Source organism: Pelobates fuscus, chromosome 3, assembly GCF_036172605.1.
Source record: "Pelobates fuscus isolate aPelFus1 chromosome 3, aPelFus1.pri, whole genome shotgun sequence".
NCBI lineage: Eukaryota > Metazoa > Chordata > Amphibia > Anura > Pelobatidae > Pelobates > Pelobates fuscus.
Window position 1 is genome coordinate 289915548 of NC_086319.1, and position 22046 is coordinate 289937593.

The window sequence follows — 22046 nt, forward strand, 5'->3', positions numbered from 1 at the left end:
CTTAATTTAATTGAAATGGAGCATTCAGTAAATCAAATTTTCTTTGGTTCACTTTTGGTAGTTTAAGACTATATAAAAATTCATCCATTTTTTTATTGCTTTTCTCTTCATCTACATATAGGTTATATAACGAACTATAACAATCTACAAATGCTCGAGCAATATCCCTTGGAGAAGTTAGATTCTTTTCCACAATCAATATTTGTTTTATAGATTTGTCTTTGAGATGATTCTTAATTTTATTTGAAAGATCCTTATTAACTTTATTGTTATTATAGTACCACCTTTGCTTGAGAAATGTGATATTTTTATTTACCTTGTCATATATTCTTTCTTTAATAGATTCCCTTAAGCTAGCTATTTCTTTCACTAACTTGTTGTTGACCTTAATTTTATTTAACGTAATAGCTAATTTAAATTTCCGTTCCTGGAATCTTTCATTTTAATTCTGAACCCAATTTTATCACTAAACCCCTTGCATAACTTTTAAATGTACACCACAACATTGAGGTGGAGACTTCACCATTATCATTTATAGTTAAAAAAAAAATTCAATTCAGATGACAAATTATTAATATTATGTTCAGATTTCAAAAGGGTTTTGTTTAATCTCCAACTAATCCTTGGTCTGTAGTTATATTTCAATATAATATTACTAAATACCGGCGCATGATCCGATATAACTATAGATCCAATATTGGACTTAATAACTGATCCCAAGAATCCTACTTTAACCAAAAACAAATCTATTCGAGAATAAGTCTGGTGAACATGTGAAAAAAAAGTATAATCTTTCTCGATAGGATTCAGAGTCCTCCAACAATCATATAAAGAATTCCTGCTTAGGAATTCAGAAAACTCCATCGTATTGAACTTTTGGGACTTCTGTTTTATGGTATATTTGTGACCTTTATCTACTCTGGGATCTACTACGCAATTAAAGTCTCCACCAAAGACAATATTGCCACAAGCTAATTCATCCACCTTATCTATGATCTCATCCAAGAAACGCACCAGACTATAGTTCGGAGCATATATATAATTAAATTTATAGAAAACATTGTTAGTTTTTTAGATAAGAATTAGATATCTACCACCAGTATGTCTGACTAGATTAACTAATTCAAAGTTGACTTTATTGGAGATAATGATGGCTATCCCTCTTTTTTTCCATTTTCCCTTCATGTTTGTATTAGGAACTATCGGATATTTCTTCAATCTCCATAATCTTTCTGGAAGATCAATCCAGTGAGTTTCTTGGATGAAAGCAACATCTGTATTGTTCTCAATCAGAAGTTTACATACTGCCCCCCTTTATTGTGGTGAATTCAACCCCTGGACATTCCAAGAAATCAATCTAAGCAAGGCCATACCCAGTGCTTACAACAGTTGGCCACATGTCGAGTCTCACAGCAATAACGAAAATAACATACATATATGTACAAATAACAAAAAACAAACAAAAAAAACAAACAAAAAGAAAACCACACCTAAAAAGGGCAAATGTCCTTCTTTAGAAATCAAGTTGGGAAACATAATTGTACATTTCCCACTAGATAATCCTTGCCACAAATTACAGGAATGAGGATTATGGGGAGAGGAAGGGGTCTCCTATTATTTAAATATCCCTATGGTCGAGAGAGAGAAAAAAAAATGATTGATGGGAAAAAACATGATTGATGGCTAGTGGGCAGCCACTGAATATTGATTTTTTTCATAGATTAAGTGAGAACTGACCAAAAGAGAGAAAAAAAAATAGGAGCAGTAAAACAGATCTATATTTATAAATATATCCGGATGAAGTGTTTTTTTCCCACTGTGTGCAAGTCTATTGGGGACACAGGAGGGAGTATATGTTTAGCACTGCTTATTGACCACCCCTGTGTTGCTTTAATGAAAGTGTTTCTTTCCATGTTTTATTGACACATTCCTTCACTTACACATCTTTTCTTTTATTACTATAGACATTTTAGCTTCTCTCCTTTACCTCTCTTTCATCCCTATTCTTTATAGTCAATTTGTTAGTTAACTTAAACTCTGTAGTGATGTGCTGCCTGGATTGGGACCACTTGAAGGAACCATTATTTGTAGTAAAAGTTGTCTAGGTGTATGTCTTCCCTCACGGGGCTCATATTATACTTTGATGCTAAAGGTCTTACCAGCAATGTATTACTCGCATTGTCACATATACAATGCCTGCCTATGCTTCTTTACTCATATTTGATTTTATTAATGTGATACTTTTTTCATACTTGCATTTTATGCGAAAGATAATAAATTAAAAAAAAATGTAATTACAGGGGCTTAACAGAAAATTTGAAATATTCCAATAATCAAGAAACAAAGGGAACCCCAGCTCACAGTTATAGAACACTTAGGAAAAGTAGCGTAGCTTGTGTTTTTCAAAAATATACAAGTGCTCTCCTAGAGCTATAATAATATTTATGACTGTGACATCTAATACCCTTCCCTTTTCTCTCATTCTCGATAAATTGCTCTATTTTTTCCCTTCTCATACTGGTCATATTCATGGTTTTACAATTTACAAATATTTGCAGTTCTTAACCGATCGAGTGTATTCAGTTCGCCTATTCAACCTATTGTACTTTTGATGCTGTGGTTTTTTTTTCATACTAAAAGGCTGATAAAAAAATTATGTAGAAACGGGTGCAAGCTTTTGCACCTAATAACACAACTGAAAATGGTCAAAGATTGTTTTTAGAATGTGCCATCTGATAGTTCATCATAGATTTTAAGTAGGATGGGATGCCACAGTTTATCTAAGTGCTGCATAATTTCAGGAGGAAATGTTTAATGGCCAGACACAAGCAGACTGTGTGAGTAAGCATGTCTGAACAGTGCCAAAGAGCTCCATTTTAACAACTCAAGTACAATTTAGGGTAATTTTTATGTCAGATGTTCTGTTCCTCTGTTTATCTTAAGACGTTTTATGCTTTTAACTGGTAAAAAAAAAAACAAAAAAAAAAACAACAGCTACAACTTTGTTTTGGCACGAGAGACATTTGCTTTATACACAGAATTTACTTTGTACCTATCTGCAGTTTTCTTAATATGAAAATATTAAATATGTATTTTATCTGTTCTGCAATTTGTTAATCCAAGTCTTATATATGTGAACAATTTAATATGAAGACAAATGGCACAAAGACTCTCAGAAGACTTTATATTTGGAACAGCCAAAGCATTAAAGACACTGTAGATTTGAAATAGTGTTTGCAGTGTATGCAATACTCATACATTTCCCTTGCGTCAAAGTTTACCTTAATTGCTTCCCTACTTCTAAATAAGGTGCATTTACACAAGGTTTAGGAAACATTCGTAACATGAGGTCTTACACGCAGAGCTCCTAACCAATTCTGAAATGCTGTGAAATTAGAAAATTTAAGTTATAAGGTACATCCCTCATGGACCCAATCAAGTTAGACATTTGGGCCTTATGGCATTCTGTTTTAAATTCATGAATGACTGCTTCCCCTGTTGTCAGGATGTGTATATGTCCGTGTTTCATGAGTATGTGCATGCAATATAATTGTGTGTGCACGGTGGTGGTCTTGTAATTGTGCAATACTGTAATGTGTGCGTGTAGTGTATTCCTGTGTGCGTGCAATGTCAGTAAGTGTATTTCTTGGTGTTCCTTTGTATATAATATAAGGGATGAAATTAGGTCATGAGTCCCCATAAAAATGTAAAGTAGCCTTAAAGTAACATTATTGTCACCCAGGCTACTTCCGAAGTAGTCGGGGTGCAGTGATCCTGCCATTTTAACCTTGCGATGTAAAGACATTGCAGTTTTGTAGAAATTGTCTCATGGCAATGTTAATTCCAACCCCTAGTTGCGTTTTTACTGACATCCACTAAAAGTACTTTTTCCTCCAGACTGAGTAAAATTCAGTCTGGGAATCAAATGATGCATTTGCCATCTGTGAGAAGCAATGGATTGGAGGAGGTCGCAGGTGATGTCAGCTTGACAACAGCTCGAAAGGTTTGCTGTTTTAACTTTGTCCTCAATTAAATTGTGGTAGCACCTGGGTGTGCACACCTATAGTGGATGTGCAGGACTCTTGTTTGTTTTTTGGTTGTATATACACTGTTGGGACTTCAGTGTGGAGTATCTGCAGCACAGGTCTAACTTGTTCTTTGTTTATATTTTGAATTTTGTAGGCATTTTTTGCCTCTACCTCATCCTATATATAGTATAAATGAAGGGATCAAACTGCTGGGTACCACTGCCAGGTTTGGAGATGATTGCACTATAGTAACATGCCCCATACAATCCTGTATTCAGACAAATACTGGGTTATATCTTTAACGTTTAAAAGAAGACTTTATTGCACTATACTGATATTTCAGTGCCTGATAGATGTCTTCTCCTGGTTCTCACAGAACTGCCCATCCCATTAGCTTTCTGTATAAAAAAGATTGTGTCTCACATGGGACCTTATCTCAGCAGTAGCAATGTATAATTATTATGGTTGGCCCAACAAAAGGTAGAACAAGTGATATAGAGAATCCAATTTTCTCTAAGATCAATAGCACCACTAATAAACAGCAGCGCAGAACGCAGCAGCTGGAATAAAGGGAAGTATCTGTATGAAATAAGTAAAGTGACAGGCCTTTGTACACTCCCTGCCTGCTTATCATGATACATAGGTCTGTATGTCAGACTGCTGATATAGGTTTTTTATAATAAAGATTGGTTAGCACTGCTTAAAAACAAAGGGATGGTAAGCTAAGCCAATGGCAAGAGAAAAATTAGTTCTATTGAGGTTGCAAGAAGATCAGGTAACCAGCATGTCCATTATTGTTTGGTTTAAACCAGAAATTTTTAGGGCAGTGATGGTTAACCTTGGCAACGCCAAGGACGCAGCTTAAAAACAGATGAAAGAAATAAACTTTCTAAATTGAGATGAACTGACCTGTGGGACTGTAGTGGTCTTTTAATAAATGTATTGCAAACATGGAAAAAGGAATGGCACTCAATTCACATGAAGTAAAGGGTGCTTAACTGGACCATGGGCCAGCACTAGCCGAAGAGTAATAGATACCAATAGCAGAAAGAGGATCCAGGCACTCCAATGACTCAGGCACATTTATTAGAACATGTGGGACACCGCAATGATTCATTCCCAAATAGGGTCTTTGCCAAGCTTGAAACAGATCCTATTTGGGGTGGAAATGTTGAGGGTGTCCCACATGTTCTAATAAACGTGCCTGAAGTCATTGTAGTGCCTGGATCCTCTTTCTGCTATTGGTATTTTTAATAAATGGATGTCACAAACAGACGGCACACCGTACAAATGTAGAGTGACTATAGAGGAGTAGCCATATAAAAGCCCCATATGACACTTTTGTCTGTCAGAGATATAGCAGGAATTATGTTTGAGGAAAGGGAGTGCACCACATCATTAGAGAACCTCTTTGGAATGTTAGTATTGCAGCCATCCTAACTAAGGGCATTGGCACAGCTAGTAAGTGAAAATGGTCACATGCAAGAGGGACTGCAATACTCAAAGGAATGATAGAACGTATTGTTCTTTATGAGGTTATTACCTTATTCAATTGTAGCAAAAATCTGGTGACACCAACAGCTTAGGAATGAACTGATTGGCTAAAGGAATAATAAGTACACCTCACACGACAACAAAGAGAAGGAAACATATCAGGACTAATTGCTTAAATTCAAGTAGTTTTGTTGCAAACTGTTTAAAATTCATCCATGGTCTTTAATGTAAACTAAATGTTTGCTTATGGAGCCTTCCAGGGCTGCAGTGATACAGCATTCTCTTGAATAACCGCTATCACTATAGATCAAGATTTAGTGTTTATATTACATTGCATTACATTGTTTTAAGATGCATCATTTTCAGACACATATTCCACGTCTGTCTCAGTTGCTGCATTTTTATGATTTCTTTTTCCATTATGCAGCTTGTAATTGATTTCTCAAATACAGTTTGTCTGGAAGACAGAATGCACTTTAAAGCTGTAGCAGCACCTGTTGCAAAGTTAATTACAACTTCAATAAAATCAAATTGCTCACACATATAACACTTGCTCTGCTGTCTTAAATGAAAGGTTCATAAGATATGTTAATTAGCTTTTTAAATGTAGGCCTATTGCCAAAGTCCAGGTTCCAGGAAGGTATCTATTCATTTTCAGCATGGTATAACACCTAGCTTGAAATGGCATTGGGAAATAAAACAATATCACAGGGAGCTACCAAGATGAAATACAGTACGTCAGATCATCCTTGCTTTATCCCATTGATTGGATTTATTTTACACTGTTTGGAATAGATAGCTAAACATATAGCTGATGTTCTATCATCTAATTAGCACTCAGACACTTCTCATTTGCTGATAAAGATTTCAACTGGACCAATAGAGAAAGGGACATGACTGCAAGTCTTGTTAGGTGTTTTATGATTGGTTGACGAACGTAAAAGTGTAGGTCTTCTACAGACTCTTTTTCACTTCACTCCAAATACCATACTTATTAACATTAATTCTATGTCTAGAGCTGCGATGCTTTTCTGTGGGAATTTTACTTATGCCTAATGTCCTCATGCAGAGCGTGAGGACATCCAGCATCAGTTAGACACCCAAAGGTCGCCTAGAATCCAGGAAGTTCCTATAGTGGCTGTCTGATTGATAGCCACTAGAGGCAGTCTTAACCCTGCAAGGTAATCATTGAGGATTCTCAGAAACTGCAATAATTCACATTGTAGGGTTAAGGGGACAGGCCCTTTAACATGAACAAACTGGCAGGTGGCAGGGTGTGTACCCAGCAGACAGATAACCAGACCAGGTGTTCTACTTTACACTATCTGTCTTGTAGTCTGCCTTCTCCTTAAGCCGTTAATGAGCAACTTTTCTTTCACTGAACAGGGTACCGCAAGGGGAACAAAATGGAACATTCAAAACAAGCACTAAACCATGATTAAACATATGACATCCATAAAATAACAAATAACAAATAAATATATATATATATATATATATATATATATATATATATATATATAAAAGAAAATATATAAGGAGATAGCATAAAGTCAACTTACTTTGCTGTGTACATTAGAAACTCAGATGAACTCTGTTTCTACTGCACTTTCTGTAAAAAAGCATTTCCTCACTTTACTATTGGTCATTCATTGTCCAACTTAAAGAATTATCCATTGTACTAGTACTTTTTTTAAAACAAATGTCTAAACACTAAAATCCAAGCTGAGGGTTTCTGGCTGAAACCGAAGATACATTTTGATTATCAAAGTCTATTGCAATTTATGGAAAAAACTGTTATTTAATAAGCATATCTCTGTTCATTGAATCTAGCCCCAAATATCAGTTTTTAGACTGTGGATGGATGGATGGATGGACGGATGGACAGGCAGATGGAGAACAAAACAATTTAATGTGTCATGTTGCCAAAAATTATTGACATTAAACAAACACATATGTACTGTGACAATGTGTTTGGAGTTGAGTTGACGCGTATATTGTCAGTGACAATGACAATATACTCATGATTAACACGTAGAGTATTTATTAGTTATTAAAATGTAATGTCGAGAATAGCATATTTAAATCAAGTAGAGCCCTCACCAGCCATGATTCACATGACTGATCTACTCAGAAGTGAGTGCTATAGGTTGCTCAATAATAGCTTAAGTTGTCCACATCCTTATATTTGGAAGTGAAACCCAAGCTACTGTAAGCTAATGCATTGAGAACATTTCTTTCTCCTCTGAACTCCAGCTAAATTTAAATGTGTGATCTGCTGCCTCTCAGTCTGCTACCTTAATTAAACTTGCAATTACTGTGTTGACTACAACACTGGCCCATTGTAAATTCAGGGTTTCCACATTAACCAAAATTCTACCAATTTCTCCTGTGTTGCACTATCGCATTAAACACTGAAAGCTCTTCTGGCAGTCAAAAGGTATGAGCGTGTAATTGTCACCATGTGAAAATCCCTTCTCACCTCCCTCCCTAAACGTACACATATATTCTCCTCTCCCCAGCTCCTGCCAGTATTGATTCTATGTCAGCTGCTTCAATATTGATCAGATGGTTAAAAAAGAAAATTGCTTTTATATTGTTTGAAAGAAGCAGACTCACTGTTGGGCAACATAGCTATTTAGATAGTGTCTCTGAAGATTAAGATTCCATATTTTTATTTTTATTTTTCTTAATTTCTCCCTCCTGCTGGGTCACAGTCATTCATTCAGCTCTATTGTGAAAATCGTGAAGGTTTTCTCTCCTTTTTTTTTGTAATTCCTTTTTATTTTTACAAGGCTGTTAGTAAGTGTGATCATAAACGAGCAAATCACATACACACATAAACAGTAATGTATAAAGACAAGAAGTGATGGGTTTTTGTACATTTGCAGGTACAGTAAACAACATTGTGTAAATGTCCCATTAAAATAAATGCTACTGCATCTTTGTTGAGGAGAATATGTAGCCAACATATTGTAGAGTTTATCTATGAAAAAAATGCAACCTGACGTTTGAGTAAAGCAAACAAATGCAAGTCAAAGCCAATCATGTCAAAGACAATGCAATCAGTCAGTCTAAAGTCATGTACTAGAGCTAGAGGTTATAGAATTAGACTTAGAATTAATATTAATATTATTAGAATCCGGGTGAAGGGTTAGAATGAGCTTTAGGTTCAGAATAAAGTGTGTTTGTTTATTAGTTTATGATCTTAGGGGTTAGGTTGGCTCAGGTATTGGTGATGATAAAAAAAAGTAAGTTAGATGGTAACTTTTTATATTTCACTATGCATATGTGTTCTACAGACATATATGCCATGATTATACCTCTGCCACTATGACAAAGTTTGATGCTTATCAGTGTGGAGACATTGATCATTGGTTGGTGTTACTGGGAAGCACGCTAATAGACATGTCATAATATGACCCTATTAGTTCACAATCAGCATGGCTAACTCATACATACAGTGTATTGATGTATTCAGGAAATGTAGCTACATACAATTTATGGGGATGGAAGTAATTGAATATGTTGATGTTAATGGTAGTTAGAGTGAAAATTGAATGTGTGTGTGGAAACTGTGCTCTTGTATCCATCATTATAAAAGGCAAGCATTTATTATTATGTTTATTTGTTTTAATTGGATACATTTTCGTTAATTGCAGAAAAGTGAAAATAAAATGAAGACATCATAATACCAGTGTATAATTTGGAGGTTGGCAAAGTTTTGCAACGACTGAGGATCAACCTTTTGGCCACCTCTTCACCATGAAGGGGTGTAAAAAATTGCTTGCACTGGAGCTACTTTTTATTCAGCAATCTGTATTTATATCAGTGATGACACTGTAATTTTAAAATTTGTTGTACAAAACACAAAATGTATATAGAATTGTAAGTATAAATGTAACTATTGCTACCTGCCTCTCTAAAGCTCTCATATTAAAATACTAGAACCTATGGTTGTTACTCCAAGCACTGAATACATCAGTGATTTAAAAGGTTACTAAAACCAAAAAACAGTGTTTTAAGAAGGACGGTCTGATTTGGACGACTCTTGTCAGTATGTACATCCGATATGCACAGAATTGATGTTAGGCAGAGGAGTGCTTGTTCCAGGTTGACTGCTGCCCCAATGATGCTGCCGGATGTAAAGTTACACTTCTGGCAGCAGAGAGGTTAACCACTTCACATGTAGACTCCAGGCCCCATGACCATTTCAAATCACTGATGTGATATGGTGCTTGGAGTAACCATTTAAAGTGATTGCTGCAAATACAGAGTTAAGGTCCGTTTATGTAAATCCACCTACTGCAGCATCATTAGCCAGCTCGGAGATTTTATATATATTTGGTGTCTGTGCATATTTGGTATTTGTGGTCATCACATATAGCATGATGGTAACATACAACAATGATTGTATGCCTCACCCCATGACGTTTTTTTTTTTTTTATCTTGGGGACACCATGACTGTAAGGGTTACTCTAACCAAAAATTGTGTTTTATTCATTTTATTTATGAACATTTTACATCTCTTATAAACAGCTGCAGCAATTTGCACTGTTTGATTTTTTTTTTTTTTTTTTTTTTTACTTATTTATTTTGACTAGCAAAGGTTTGGATTTGGAGTTAGCTAAAAACCACCTGTCCAGTATTTGACAACGGTATTTATACTATGTGCTAAAATGTGTGACATTTTGCAGCAGTAAAAATAAAATAGGGAGATTCCATTAATTTTACATACTTTTCTAAATGTGTCTCAGTGAGCTATTTTATATAAGAGCCATTAATATTACAGTATTACTGCCCCATTAAATCATGGATTTTCTATTCAAGTGCCAGAGTTAGATTCTCCTAACATGCAGCAATTGAATATAATGTGCAGTGAACACCATCCATTGAAATCAATAGACTATATGCACAAGGCTGATGTTCAGTTGCAAAAAATACTCTGAAAATAGTAACAAAATCATAAAACATCAAGTTATGTAACAACAAAGTTGGAAAGTTTAGAGCAAAATAATCCATTTGGAAAATATTGTATAGTTTTCCAATCTTCAGAATGCTCATAGCAAAACATTTAATTATCAAGAGGCTTTGATAAACACCTGCAAAATGTATGTTAAAAGACTGATATCTCCTGTCTATTATTGTTTAAAGGGACTCTATAGTCACCAGATAAACTACAGTTTAATGTATTTGTTCTAGTGTCTACTGGCCCTGCAGACTCTTTTACTGTAAACACTGCCTTTTTGTGAAAAGGCAGTGTTTATATCACTGCCTAGTAACACCTCTAGTGACAGTCACTCAGATGGCCCATAGAGGTGCTTCCTAGGTCAATTCTGCACAATGTGGGGCTATTTTTTTTAACACTATGGTGACATGAATATACATTTGTATTCCTGTCACTATGGTGCTCCTTTAAGTTAAAAAGTTTTTTTTTCTACTGGGGTGTCCTATTGCCCATTTCTAAAGGAACTCTTCAAAAAAGTGGAGTATTAAGATCAAGATTATTTGTATTTCTTAAAGGGGTTAATGAGTGATGGCAGTTATAGTCCCACATAGGACTGTCATCCATTATTAGAATTTTAGTACAATTATTAGGGTTTCTACATTCCCAGCATGAACATTTCCAGGGGGAAATAAATAAAAGGAACACTCCCTCCCACATAACAACTTTAGCCCGTTGAAGTTATTTTTTGAGCAAGAGAGTCTGGGTGCCATCTTATTTTCAGGAGTTAGCTGTTTTCAGGTTGTTCCTCTGCCTCCTTACACTGCTGCCCCCCTGACTTCCTCTGCCCCATGGTAGTTTGTGTAAGATTTTATCAGATGACTGTTGGTAGTCTGAGAATATGTATTATTTATCCCAATGGGTGGCCTATGATAGTCTGAAAGCTATATGCCTTAAAACAAGGGTCTTCAAACTCCGGCCCCCCCAGATGTTGCTGAACTACATCTCCCACGATTCTTTGAATTACATAGATAGCCAGAGAATCATGGGAGTTGTAGTTCAGCAACATCTGGGGGGCCGGAGTTTGAGGACCCCTGCCTTAAAACATCTGGATATAATATAGCTACAATGTTAGATGAGCAATGGTGATAACATATGCCTAAATCTGGTTTATATTTATGGCAGTAAAAATGTATCTGAAGATGATAAGAGCTGTACTTGTATGGTAGGAAGAGAGAGTTGCTATTTACCAGATCCAAGGCATAACAAACTACGTGAGAGTCATGAGAGTTATAGTTATCTTAAAGAATACTAAATAAGTATTGTATATTTCTGGTACAGAGCATTATTTCCTTTTGTTCATTTTATCTGTACGGTAACAAACATATTGTTATTTTCATTATTATAACATAGATGCGTATTCCATAATTGTAAGCATTGCACAGTTTGAGAAAGGGGTGATGCCACTTATCCAGTGCCCTGTGAAGCTTTTATTGTGTATGCCAAAGATCTAGAGAATGGATTGTATTCATTCAAGGGTTAAAAAAGCATTCTATTATTCTTCATTATAAAAGAAATCCTTTTCAGAAAAAGCAGAATCTTACATCTTTAACTAAAAGAAGATATTGTAACGCAGTAAGTGGTAAAACCATAATGAGTAGTACTGAGTTACCCCTAAGCCAATCGCTTTTTGCTTCAGAACATCAAACATTGCATTTTAAGATGGGATGCTGAGGTGCAGTCTTACCCCTACAGTCAAAACTTGAGCCTTTTTCCTTCCTTACTCAGCAGGAAATCTGCATTGTCTTTTTTTCTGCTGGTTGTTTTATTTTTAAGCTTATTCTTGCTTATTCTTTTTAATTTTTTCCCCTTGGGCATCATGTTTACGCTCGTTCCTCTGGAGATTTAAAGTTAATTGGCTTAGCAAGAACAGGGCACATGGCCGACACTGCTCCATCAGCAGTTAAATCTTTACTCGATGCTCTGTTGCTCTGATACATTAGGAGTTATTTATTAAACTTTCTGTCTTACTAGAAGGAACCAATGATTTTTTTTCAGTAGAACCCAGAGGCGGTTGCAGACTTAGTCTATATTTTATTTCTAAATTTAGTTTTAGACAGTGAAAAGGACAGTTTAGGCAACATAGCACCTTCATCTAAACAAAGTTGCTATGGTACTTGGAGGCCTCGAGCGCACTCTTACCTTATGGAGTTAAACCATTCAAAAACAATATAACCCCAAAGTGAGCCTCCAGCACTGATCTCAACTCCCCCCCAGGCAACATTCAGTTTCTGTTCGGGCAAGGACACCACTGATTGGCTGAGGGCTGTCAGCTGATACTCTCAGCCAATCAGTGACAAAACTGGCTTGTTTTGTTAATGGGGAGTCACTGATTGGCTGAGAGCAGAATGCCCCTTTAAGCAGCAAAATGCATGTGACACCTTTGGAATCATTGACACAAGAAAAAAGTATCCCAATGCAAACTTTAGGTATTTATGAACAATGTATAAAGCAATGCTGATTTGAAATGGTAGTTGTTATGTAGGATGCATCTTTTAAAAAACATTGCAAGCTATGGAGGTATTGTGTATGTATATTGTCTCTTTGCCGCATGTTAGCAAGCACGTGATTCGGAAAGAATTCGGGAACTTAGCACTGTAAAAGCAGAGGTGAACACAACAATAATTATGGATATCTAGATGCAAGGTTCATAGGTCATAGTGCTTAACATAATCTTAAACAATGAATATATAATGTATCATAATGGTAAACAATATATTAACTTGTAAAGACCCCTATGCCTCAAATTGAATGGCAGATAAGGGACCCTATATTATTTTAATATTTTGTAAAAAATGCATACATTTACTAACACCTTTGCCGATATACTGTATATATAACAATTCTGTTTTTCAAATACATGTGTATATATCATGACAAGTAGATTTTAAAAGTTACAGTAAGACAAATAGGACTTAGGTATCATCGCAAATAAAAATGATCAAGGATATTGCTAGCAGAGGCTAACCAGACTGGTGCCCCTAGTGAGATCCTAAAAACCCCAAGGTCTGATTTTGGCACACTTTCTTTGTTAGTCTTGAAACCCTTTTAATATTAAGAAAGAAATTATAGCAACATAATATAATTTGCGACAGTGCCACTTTAATATACCACATTTGGGAGCATTGCTGTGGGTGCAGGTTTAATGCTACAAGTTTGGAGTTAGTGCTGAAAGTGCAGGCTTACTACAACACCCGAGTATACACAGGTCTAAAGGAATGCTCCCATACCATAGAATTGTGTATACATGAACTGATTATTTCAAACACATTTTATTTGCACTTGGTGTGCATTATATGGTGGGCAGTCTGCCCCTGTGAGATACAGAGCTTTAGAGTGTTTGCTCTGTGGCTCATGATGGCTGGTAAGAAGTTATAAAGATTTCCTTATCAGTTATGTACGACAAATAACCTTCCAGACACACAGATATAACTTCCAAATACACTCACGGATATCCATATATGCTCTCATAACCACATACATGGACACGCACTCCCAGACACACAATCTCATGCATAAACACAGATATTTTCTTTTGTACTGTGCAATCGTGAACTATATTCATTCCAGTTTTATATTATATGTCTCATTATATATAACCCTTTGGACTTTCTCAATAAACACTGACTGGGGAAAAATAGTTTCTTTCTGTGAACTCTCTGAGGATACTCTGTGTCCAGGCATAGTTTTAAATGGCTAATTTGATTGGAACTAAACAAATAAAATATAATCAACGCAAGCAAAATAATAAAAACAAAAGTAAAAAAATACAATATATATTTATTAATTCTTAATTTAGGTTACAGGTCCACTTTAATTGCATGGAATAGGTAGACGGGAGTAAAGCTCAGGTTATTTAATACAATTTAATGAAGCAAACAATTTTCATAAACCAGTTACTTATTAGCCCCTTCACTACCAAGTACTTTTTGACTGAAAACATGTTAGCACAACTTGAAAAGCTTTATACAGTGTACAGTGACCTTTTATCATGCAATATCTTACCCAATGTCTGAAATGTTAGTACAAAAGAAAAAATGTGCAGACTGGGAAGTTTTATTCATTTATTCATTTATTTCTTATTTGATTATTAAGAGCATAACATGTCTCCGCTTTCTTCATACAATGTATATACTCATTGCAATAAAAAATGACATTGAGCACATATAGCTTAAATATACCCTTATTTCTCCAATCCCACTGCAGAAAATGAATTTTTGTGCCAGACATCCATTCTATACTTCTGCATCTCTGCAGATGAAATGTAAATAGTACGATAGTCAGTGGTTTATCCTGGTTTTGTGCTGCCCTAGGCATGGGGGGATTCTCATTTCCCTGGGGTCCAGTGGGACTGCTGGGCTGCTGGGCTGCTGGGCGGCCGGTGACTGCAGGTGGCGAGGGAGCACTGATCCTCCTGTTCAGCTCCCCTGCATGCCGCAGAGTGATGCCGGGAGCCGTAATATGACGTTATATTCCGGCTGCTGGCATCACTCTGCGGTGCGTGAGGGAGCTGAGCAGAGAGCCCACTAGCTGCCCGCTCACCCATCCTGGATTGTCAGTTAACAAGACATTTACCTGGGCATTTGGGGGCGGCTTTTTTTGCCGTCCCCTGGAAAGTGCCGCCCAAGGCAAATGCCTTGTTTGCCTCGCGGCTAATACATCCCTGACGATAGTTGTCTATGTGCGTCCATGTAAAATATAGATTTTTTTTTAACTGCTCCTATTTTCCCTCTACTGGTGAATTTTCAATTGGTCTGTGAAGAAAACCAACATTTGGTGGTGTTCCCCTAATACAGACTCCAAACTTACTGTACGCATGTGTTGTATTTTTAATAAATAATAAAGCAGTCACCATTATTATATTTATTCAGATATGGATTCATTTAATTGTCAAATTTACCATTTTAAAATACATTATATTGTTGTGCAAATATGGCTCTTTTTCATCAAACCACTTAATATGACTAGTTTATTCAATACTTTAATGCCATTTTTTTTTTTTTTTTTTTTTTATAAACCGTCTTTACACTTTTTAATGAACACACACGATAGAAGACTATAGCCAGAGCTGAACCTTGACTTCACCATTTATGGCTTCTAAATAATGCAAATGTTTTTCAGAACTATTCTCTTAAACCTATTTCCATTTAAATACAGATGTTTCTATAATTTATTTTGTTCAATACCATGTGAACATGTTCCATAAAGCAAAAATGTAGGCTAACTCCTCTTTTTCCTAATTTGAGCCCTCACGCTCCTTTAATCGGAAATTATAGGTTTGCAAGACCTAGCTGCTTCTAATACTACTAATAATTTCAGGATGGGAGGTTTATTTAATTTTAAAACTCAATATATGAAACATGTATTGGCATTTAGCTGGCAGTCTCATACAACCTTACTTCATTTTCATTAAAGGCTTCCAATCACCATCAGTGTTAATTTTAGTCTTTTGACTAAAAACTTTTTTAGTTTTAGCCATATTTTAGTCATCTGAATTGTTTTACTTGTAGTCTTGCTTTAGTCGACTAATTCTCAAACATTTTAGTCCACTAAAGTTTGAGTAAAATTGTTAGTCGACAAAATGAACACTGATCACCATACTTCCTTCAAAAAAAAAAAATAAGTATCGCATTAGCGATGTAAAAAAAATCCCATAGTCTGCCATTTATTCACAAGATTTAAAAGTCAGTGAATATCATAATTCCAGGCTGAATCATACAAGAAGATATACTAATACTGACTAAGGACTGCCGTAGCAGGTACTGGACCTCTTGAAGAGAGGTTTCTTTCTATGTGAAACTTAATATATTACAATTGTCACTAGGGGACTTTGTTGCAGCCATGTTCCCTCTTTATGTAAAGATTTTATTTTTAGTTTCTAAGCTCTCATTAGTCAAGTCAGTATACAGAATTAGCCCACCCTTAAATCTCTCTACGCTTTAACATTTAGGATCTACCATATCTTTATCAGTATTAGCTTTATTGGGACATCCTGATTGATTGCCTATATATGCCCTAGTTTTGTGTATTGACTTGCTTTTTTTTTTTTTTTTTTTTTGCTTGCTTGGGAGCACTGGTCATTGGTTTCTTATATCCGATGTTCGATTGCAGCCAGCCAGAAAAATATTGCTTTTTTCTAGAATACATGGTATCTTTATATCTAGAATAACTGCAATCTCTCCACTCATATCTGGAAGTGAATCAGCCACGATCACTGTTCTTGGCACTAGTAGGTTCTTAGCAGGCGCTTTGCATGAGGACATCTAGCATCAGCTAAAACCCCTTAGGAAAGCATTGATTCAATGCTTTCCACTGGGTTGTCCTAGTGCGATTACAGCACTCAACGCACATGTGCTTTACTTGTTCCCCCCTGCAGATGTCAGCTGTAACAGAGGCAGAGCTTGATCCAGTGCTGAGGTACATCGGCACTGGAATCAGGTAAGTGACAAAAGGGTTTTTATCTCTTTCAGCTCTGGGGGTTAGAGGGGGCACTATGGGTTACTATAGTACTAGAAATATAACAATGTATTCCTAGTATTATAGTTTTCCCTTAAGGCTTAATTCTATAGCAATTGAGGGTTTACACTTTGTCCATGTCTCACTTATATACATCCACTTGCTGCTCTTTATGTGTTGGACTTTAAGCTTCCTCCATTATACTTAGACTCCATGAGCCAATACAAAGTACAAAGTCAATCAAAGGACTGGATCATATGAGCTCTGTGTTATAAGTTATTACAGGTTAATAGTCACATTCCTACCTCAGTATGTCCTACTCAGGCTGCACTTTATCCAGCTGAGTTTCAGGTCTTTGCGCAGTCGCATTTTGTTGATCATGGTATGTATTTCACATTTACCATTTATCAAGATTTATTTACAGGTTCTAAAACCTGTGTTTTTGCATTTGCTAACAATCCCTGTGTTTCAAGTAGTATTTAAGTAATACAACCTATGGGAGGGATGTGACATTGGGTGTGGGCATGATGGCTGCACAAAGGCAACATCATATTTATTACTTGGTACCAGGGAAAAATTGAATTAACTGGTATAGGGCTCTGTGGGTTTGGGGATCAGCATATATAGGAACCAAGAACTGGGCCTATTAGCGTTTCCCTTGGGTTATTTTGGGTCCAATGGATCCAACTATCTAACTATGTTTCTGTGCCAACACTGGTTAACTTGGAGCTAGTCTACACAATTGACAACTATCCCAATCCAATGGAAACCATTGCTAAATCAGGCAGCTTTCCCACTGTCCAATGTTTCTTCTGTGGTGTCCTGCTTTGGAATCCAGAGGAGTCAATAAATCCCAGTGCTAGTAATTATCAAACTGCACAATGCTTTTCCATGATTTCCTGCCCATACATTTTGCACATAAGTAGCAATGGATTGATGGAAAATAGTGCCTGACCCACTCCATAAATTTGGCAGGTGGGGTAGTATGGCTATACATGCCTAGTGAGGTTTAGCCAAGTTAAGTGTATTTTTTGTCTTTGCACTCAGAAGGTGTTTTTTGTTGCACATTAGTTTCTGGTGTACTGAATACTGAACGTGCTCATGATTTTATTGTCAGGCTTTTTTTATGCCCAAAGATGAAGCTAAATCTCCCAAAGTGTCTGTAAATGGTAAAGTAGTAAAGTAGGGCATAGTCATAATTCTATCAAGCATTGTCCTTTTTAGAAGCATTTCTAAATAACTAGCTTATACACCTAAACTAAGCATTCAGTGCCATGCTACCTCTCTCTGAAAGCAGTGGTTATAGATCATGCTTACCTATGCTTTTTTCTTCCTAATTGACTGAGCATTCTAGACTCTGTGGTTCACAATAGGTAACTTACTAGACATTACTTATGCTACCTTGGACACAGTGCTTTTGAATGTCAATCCAGAGACTAAAGAAGCTCAAATTTATTGACTTTGTATAGCTTTGCCACTGTATGTTCTTGCAACAAAGACGGCCGTGTATAACACACGCATGATGAATTTTCCCAGAGGAAAGTCATCAATTATTCTGTTTATGCTGTTGGATAATCTATCAATTCCACTCATAAAATCCAACCAATAAATCCATGACAACTGCAGTATGCGCTTTGAAATAACAATAAAAAAATAATTCAATAAACCATTTAATTACGCAGACACATATACTAACCCTAAAAAATATCTTCGAAACACAGAGCATAACATTAATCACCAATTCAAATGATAATTAACTAATTAAACAGAATTAACTGAATAAATTGAATCATTTAGACAGCGAAATAAAAGACACGGAAAAAGGAACACAATCAGCAAGAAATATTCATTCTTATTAAAATAGCATGGTACTAGAATTACATTTAAATTAATAGTTGTTGGTCCTCTATCAGACTGAAAAGAGATGGTAGGAAATACATAAGACTTTGCTTCTTGATGCCTTTGTTAATTAATGTTACGAAACTGTGTTTTGGTTTGTATTTTATGTCTGTTTCGGACTGTGGTGTTCTGCTTGTTTGTTTGTTTATCCTCCTTCTAGTTTCATAAATAATTCCTCAGATTCTAGAGAAGTGTCATAGAAAACAAAGTTAAGCAGAATCTCTGGTAGACAGACTGAGTCTGTTCCATATTTAAAGAAATAGTTATGCAGAAACATTTTTCCCGTAGGCTGCATAAATGCATCCATAATTTACATTAACTGGTTCACATGCATGGTATTTTAGTACTACAAGTTTAATACTCTGTTCCTTTTTATGACATGACACAGTAACCCTTGTAGCAGCAGGGCAATATTATCCATGCACATATTCACTTAACCCAGGTGTTGTAAAGCATTGGGACTGAAGCACTTTCACGAGTCCCCCACTGCATGTCCTATTATGCACATGTAACTGACCTCAAACATCGACGCATTTTACTAAACCTCTCACTCTATTCCCCTGAGAGCGGATTATTTCCATGAATCAGTGATGTCAGAGACAACTGTGCTATACATACTCGAGGAGCTCTTTGATGTACTTTAAATGTTTTGCACCTCAAGAATAATAAACTTATGTAAGTATTGCTATGATAAAAATACTGAAATAGCAATGTATTATCCCTGCAAAAGTACTGTTCTAAAGTATTCTATAAACGAATAAATTAATGTTTATTTAGATGATGAATACAAGTGATTCTAAAGTGCTATGATCTTACATTTGTTTAGGGGGCTTAAGAGCTTCTCCACTTTAAAAAATATATATTTTGTACAAGTTGCAATTTGTGCTATAAATAAATAAATCCGCCTGAAACTGAGAATTGCTAAGTGCTACTTTTTTTTATATATTTTTTAACATGTATGCACTTCAATACAAATTAACACAAATAAAATGGATGGGGTTCTGTTAGACTTGTGCACACTAAAAATATTTAAACATTAGGGTCAAGCAATAGAGTCCTGGTCTGTGTATACAGACCAGGACTCTATTGCTTGACCCTAATGTTTACATATATACAAAACAAAATAGGCTAATGCTCTGCAAAAAGGAATAGTCTACCAGGTAAGAACTAGGCCCCTTCATAGTAATAATACAATTGGCATGGTTTTGTACCCTTTTTAGTTCAGCATGATCACTCCCTGAATATATTCCAAGGACGATGTATATATATATAAATGTATTCCAATTGATGATCATCACTCACAGGCTTCAGTTAAAATAGAACAATAAAAATAAAAGAAAGGGTGAGCCTTTAATACAGAAGAATATGTATAAAAAATAAGCATAAAAATAGTTACAAATAAAGTCCAGAATGAGTCCACTGTGAGAGAGGTTCTTGTAGGACAGCGATATTTTCGTCTCAGGTGTTGGTTGAATTTTTCAGTGCGCCATATGGAGAGAAGAACAGAAATCCAATGGTACAGTACGTAAATATAAATGGATATATGAGAGTATATAATTATTACTCACAATTTCCAGAGCTAAAATCCAGCTCTGGTATGAAATGCGTGAAGTGGAATGATCCCCACTCAAGGATATATGGAGTAACAGTGATCCAATGGTGGTTTCATCCGAAAATAAAAAGATAAAATATATAGTGCTCTCTGTTTAACTGGAATATAAGTTAAAAGAAGATATAAAATGTACTTACAATATGTTGAGCAGGCTTATACTGCTCGGTGTATGACATTTGGGTGGTATAATCCCCACCTAAGGATTCTTTTGGCGTGTTCTTATGAGATGGCAAAATCAAAAAAGTCAGGTTAAAAATAGAATAGATAACTAAAAAAGGAAAATGGCAACTAAAGTATTTAGGGCCAAAATTCCTTTATTATAACAATAATAAAATATATAAAGCAATCTCTAAATGCGTTTCACCAACAATAGGCTTCTTCAAGTAGAGTATAATGAAAGGACATAAACCTGACTAACAGTGCTTTATATAAGAAACCATAATTGTATTGAAATTTCAAATCTCCCGCCCAAATAACATCATCTTAATCTTAGTTTTTAACTACATAACAAAATAGAGTGGCATTAATAAGAATAATAAACAGACATATTTACAAGTTAAAAATTTACATAGATATGAAAAACGAGGTGTTAAAATGGTATAAATCGATATTGGAAAAAGGTCACGTGACGCGCAGCTAAAATTACTTCTGCGTCACGTGACAAGTGGAATGCATGCGTCACCATATTGGTGGAACGCATGCGAGGCCGGCCGGGCAGGTCGCATCACTGAAGGGGAGGTCAGATCACAGCTTGAAACAGGACAAGGCAAACAGTGTTAAACTCCCCAAATACAAAGAACATAAATTACAAGGCAAACAGTGTTAAACTAACACGTTTCAGTCCCAGGTCGGGACTTTCCTCAGGACACCATGTATGCTGGGACTGAAACGTTGACAATTTACGGCATCTATATCGTTCTTTTAATGTAAGAAATAAAAGTTACATTTTAACTGGAGCCTGTGAGTGTGGATCATCAATTGGAATACATTTGTATGTGGATGACCTGGATCTGGCACCCAGCATATAATCTATTTACAGCCTGCAGTGCAAGGATTTGTGGAATGTATATATATATATATATATATATATATATATATATATATATATATATATATATATATAGAGAGAGAGAGAGAGAGAGAGAGAGAGAGAGAGAGAGAGATAGATAGACAGATAGATAGATAGATATGTGTTCATATATATTTTTATATATATATATATATATATATATAAATAGAGAGAGAAAGAGAGAGAGAGATATTTTTTTTACTGCTCCACCCCATTTTTTGCTCTACATGTACTCCTCACTTACCAATCGGGTTCCGTTCCTATGACCTGGTCGTAGAACTAATTGGTCGGTAAGTGAGAAATCAAGGGATGCACTTGTCTATGCTCGGGGAAATTTCTCCGAACATAGACAAATGCACAAGAGGAGGATATCCCTTTAATCTGTGCTTGGAGAAATTTCCCCAAACATTCATTAGAGGGATTCCCTGCTCTGGTGCGCATGTCTCTGTTCAGGGAAATTTCCCCGAACATAGACGAATGCA

General features: G+C 35.8%; 1 protein-coding gene across 4 annotated transcripts in view; it reads left to right on the forward strand.

The window, feature by feature from the left end:
* Positions 1–22046, forward strand: part of UNC5D (unc-5 netrin receptor D) — a 603711-nt gene that overhangs the window by 68406 nt on the left and 513259 nt on the right. The gene's annotated exons all lie outside the window — the stretch shown is intronic.